General features: G+C 45.3%; 1 pseudogene; it reads right to left on the reverse strand.

The window, feature by feature from the left end:
- Positions 1-4,278: 4,278 nt before the first annotated feature.
- On the reverse strand, positions 4,279-4,911 carry LOC104546044 (annotated as a pseudogene).
- Positions 4,912-5,055: the final 144 nt, after the last annotated feature.

The raw sequence follows: 5,055 nt of genomic DNA on the forward strand, positions 1-5,055 counted from the left end.
GCAGCAAGGAGGAGAGGAAGTGCACATCCTACTTGAGATGCAGATATGCAGAGAAGCTTTTTGCAAAGTGGGTGATGTCATCGTGTTTTTCTCAGCCTTCAGGACAGCAAGAGAAAAATAGATGAAACCAGCACATACAGAGGAGTCTGTAAGAAGAGCGGACTTTTTTCCCCCACCCTGCTCTGCGCGACACTAATTGCTCAAATATTGATTGGGGAAATAATTTATAAGGACAAAAAGAAGAAAGAATTTCTTTTCGTCTTAGGAGGCAAAAAGAGCAAGGTTCTTGCAGAGCTGCTGGAAAGGTCTAGGTGACCAGAGGATTTCCAAGACCATATAAATTAACTAAAAAGTTGAGTTGGTCTAATTTGTTATTTGTTTATTCTGGAAAGTATGGAACAACCGCAGTCTGATTTTTCAGGATGCAGTGAAGTCTAGTTAGAATTACAACTAGGTTGGGTCTCTCAAGGGATATATCACCAGGATGGTAGACCCACAGATAACCAGCTTGGTTAGCAAAAAACAACAGCTACAGGAGGGACTCCTGTCTTGGAAACTCAGGGCTGCTAACTGGGTTGTGGGTGACAGAAACCAGCTGCCCAGGCTTAGCCTTGGTGAGGAAAAGAGTAATTTAATTTAAGGTCCAAACCAGAGGGCTGGAGAACTGCTGGTCACTACTGCCCTGACTTGGACACTAAGTCCACAGAAAAAGCAGCTGTTCTGCTTGGCTTCTGGAGAGCTACTTTTTTTTTCCATTAGGAAAGGAAAAATACCATACAACAAAATGTAATAGCTACTCCAGAAAACATCCGCACCTCATCTTCATCTGGGGTGAATCTAGACAGAAACAAGCACCAGAGAGTCCTCTGTGGTTAAAAATGGATGTTGTGAGTACAGCAAAGTGCAGGGGGAATGCTATTAAAAAAACCCAACAACATCAAACTAATAAAGGAAACTGGGAGAATAATAAAAATAAGCAGGAAACAATTATTGCAGGAAGAAGAAGAAACATCCACAAAGACTGCAGTATTTCTCAGGGATATGCATGCAGATAAAGCCACAGGAAGCAGGAGAAACTGATCCTTTAAAATGTCTTGTAAGGCTAGAGAGAGAAATGAAAAGTTTTATTAAATAACTGCCTGTTAAATATTTTTTTTCATTTGGTAGAGGGAGAGTCCGTCAGTGCTCAATTTTGTGTATAGGGGTTTTCCCATTGGGCAAGGTGAGCACGGGTGAGTACAGCACACCAACACCTCCAAGTCAAACAGACTGGTGGGTGAAATGGTTCTGGTGGCTGTTGCCCAGCTTGACCCTGGGGAAAGGCTAGACTGCTACCCCAGGGCTCCATGGCACCTCGCACAAGGACAGTGCAGCTTTAGTCACAGCTACAAGGGACTGCAGCATCGGGGGAAAGGAGCAAACACCCTTCTGCTGGGGCTGGGGCAACAAGCCTAGGACTTCAACAGCTGTCTGATGCCTCATCATGGGAATCTAGAGGCTCTCAAAGAGTGGGTATTATAAAGTCTAACAGAGTGTTCTTTCCAGTCACATACAGGGTGAAACATCACACAAATAAGACACTGCTTGCCATGAGGTGGTTAGTTTGAAAGCCAGACAGATTAGTCAAAAGATATGGGTAAATCCCCAGTGGATAAAAGAGCAACAAAAAGTAAGGTCTGGGGGATTCTTCTTCTCTTATTTGAATGCTGTTTTCCACCCTGAGGTACATCACATACAATTCTTTTTAAAACAAAAAAGTAAACAAAACCCAACAGCAACACAAATAAAAACCTCACCCCCTCAGTATTTAACCAGTCCCAGTATGATCATGAGACGTTCTGCAGTAAACTACTATGGAGGAGTTAGGTCAGGTGTTATGCAGAAAACGTTAAAGTAAAAACAATACTGATAACTATCAGAAAAGGCCACCTTGCTGAGCAGGAGCCAGATGACAGGGCACAGTTTACAGAGGGCTGGTGTTGGGTTTGGAGGAGAATCTGCATTTGTAGTCATTTTCTAGGCTTCTTAAAAAGAACACAGAGGTAGCCTGTATCTTTTACATTAAAATAGGAAAAAAAACCCTGTGCATTAAGTGGCACAAATCCGAAGAAAAAGAGTAAGTGAGAGTAGTACAGATTTTCCTCACAGTGATTTTAGGTTCCTCAGTGACAGTCATTAAACCTCAGAACAGTTTACTTTGTTCCCTTTCTATAGGAACAGTTTGAGCTCCCAGACCCGGCAAAGCAGATGGAGTCTGACTTTAGGAAAGGTGACAGAAGTTCCTGGAGGCCCATGGCCTCAGCTAAAGCACTCCACTGAGCAGACAGCTGAGGAAAGCTGGCCAGGAGCTATCAGGCAGAGGCTCAGATTTAGAAAATACAGCCTGAAATGGAGCCTGGGTACAGCTGGTTAGGTCAGATAACGGGTCAGGCTGCCAAGTCCTTCTCCTCATGTCCTTCCATCAGGAGTTGAAGACTGGGTCCAGCCTATTCAATATGTGGAATTAATTCTCATGAAAGTGATCAAAGCAAAGGGCATACACTGGCATGAAAGAAAAGCTACCCAGCAGGGAGAAAGTCAGATAAAGAATAGGTTTAGCAGCTCTTCTGTCCCTGCCTGGTAAGCTAGTTGTTCATCATGCCCATTTTCCCTGCTCCATTTGAAGTGAGTAGAGATCTGTGTTTAGGAACTGCTGGAATATTTGAGGTCTGAGAACACACAGCACCATTTTCATTACAGTAACGAAGTCACAGAATGGTAGCTCTAAATAAGATGGATAATAATGCATTACCATTCACTCTCAATTAATCAAGAGCCTGCAATGCTGAATGCACTTACTCTGAGAATTTTCTCAGAAAATGGAGCTAGAGTGTATTTCATTTATAAATCACAAAAGACATTTATTTGGCAAGAATGACCCCTGCTTATATACAATAAATCAAGAACATCAACAGTCTCTAATGGATTTTGAGTCAGTGCCACAGACAGCAAAGCCCAGGGCCTGTGCTTCAGGATTCCAGGACTGTGCCAAAGGAGCCTTATAAATGATTAATGCATTCAGCACAGTGTCATCTGTGCCATTGGAGAGAAAGAGACATTCTGAGGCTCCGTTTGTCATTAAAAAACTGATAATCAGTTCAGCAGCCGACCACGCCTGTCCCTTGCCCTGCCAGAATAAGCCATTTAGCTCCACACTTCATAAAATCCCTTCCCAAAACTTTGCACATGCTCTTGGTTCATGACATGCAGCATTTTGATGAGAGAAGAGAGGGGGAAAGCAGAGGTCTGGTTTGATAAGTAGCCCTCCAAAGCCAGCCGTCCTGAGGGATGGAGCTAAGATTTGCATTTGCAAATGTACATACAACAGGAGGGTGACAGTAAAGAGGTAGCTGGGCCCTCTTTCTATTTATTTGTCTTGTTGAGAATGCCAGTACATAGAAAATTCAAGTTTTGATTCCTACTGATCGGTCTCTCATGCTTTTCAGTTATTCAACCCTCAGTTTTGAACCTCTCCCCCTTCACTTTTGTCCCCATGGTTACTGAATCACTGTGTGCACAGAGATTTTCCTCACTAAAGAATATGTGACTAACATGAGACAGCTAAATTATCAGAGCCAACTCTGACATTGGTTTCTCCTAACATGGATCTTATCTTCCAAACACCTTCAGATAGATCTGTTGCACTGGCACCAGCTTCAGAGTGAGCAGCACTTCAACTATTGACAGACACAGGGCTGAAGCAGTATTGCATAGGGAGGCTTAAAATAGACTGGAATCAGATAAATGATGAAATTCAAATGCTAGGTTTAGCAAACCCACAGCCTAGGAGTACATGATACAAACAACTAGATGTATTTCACCATGAAATTTTAAATTAAGCCCTCGAAGGGAAAGCATTATTTCATAACTGGGCCTGGGTCTGAGAATTCAAGTAGATTTCCTCTTCTTAAAAACCAGTTTGATTAAGCAGCAGGAAACGTGTTTTGGGCCCAAAGAACACTCCATTATACAATGCACCAAGACAGGCCCCTGAATAACAAGTCTCCTAACCTCCAGCCACAGCAATTACCATATTCTGGCCCAGAGGTCAAGTGGAACTGCCCCCACACTGAGCAGCCTAGGCTGCCCCAGGGAAGCTCAAACCAAATCCCTCCCAAACTACCCGACAAAGATACACTAAACCTTCTTTGCCTCTGGAAGGCCTTTCTCCTCTTCACTCACAGCATCTAACCAGTCATAAGTGCCTAGATACTAAAGGAAGGGTAGCAGGGCAATATCTCACATAAACATCACCACAGTCATGAGCCAATAAAAACAACACTTGAGAAGAAACACAGATCTTACCTTGGCCGCTACAGAGGAGTTGGGCTTCTCCAGGAGGTCCCAGAGCTTTTTCCTTTTGTCAGCACAGCAAGTGTTATCAAATTCCTCTCCTTCCCTTTCCCTCAGTGTCTCGGCTTCTCTCTTCAGCTCCTCATTCATCTGCTCCTTCTTCTGGTGGTAGCGGGCCTGGCAGCAGGACTCCAGGTAGATCTCATCAACCCCCCAGTAGTCCAGCTCCTGGCTGAAGGACAAGGCGCACATTTCCTCCATCATGTGCAGCTTGCCAGTACGGTAGAAGTTCAAGATTGAGGTGAATGCCCCAGGATGCCTGTCGAAGAAGTACTCATTCTCCTCCAGGTTGTAGTCATCACAGATCTCCATGAGGGAGTCGTGCGTGTTGCAGTCTCTGAGCTTACCCAGCCTGGTCCGCGGCAACCTGTCCAAGGTCCGCCAGAGAACCTCGTGGGCCAGCCCCCCCACATTGAGCTTGACCCTACGGGAGCAGGCCTTGCTCCTGACGATCTCCGCGGGGTCTGGAGGCAAAGAGGTAGTAGAGCGAGATCCATGCTTATTCATCCCTGGAGGCATCGCTGGTCCCCCTCAAGCTGGACGCTCCAAGGTGTGGCGTGGGGCAGGGCGCACAGGGGCTGGCTCTCCTCACCTCTCCTTCCCCTCCATGCCCCAGAGCTGCAAGAGAGGCCAACCATGGGTCCCCGCCCGCTGACCTCCGCG

This window comes from Mesitornis unicolor, unplaced genomic scaffold (genome assembly GCF_000695765.1).
Source record: "Mesitornis unicolor isolate BGI_N332 unplaced genomic scaffold, ASM69576v1 scaffold9649, whole genome shotgun sequence".
Classification (NCBI taxonomy): domain Eukaryota; kingdom Metazoa; phylum Chordata; class Aves; order Mesitornithiformes; family Mesitornithidae; genus Mesitornis; species Mesitornis unicolor.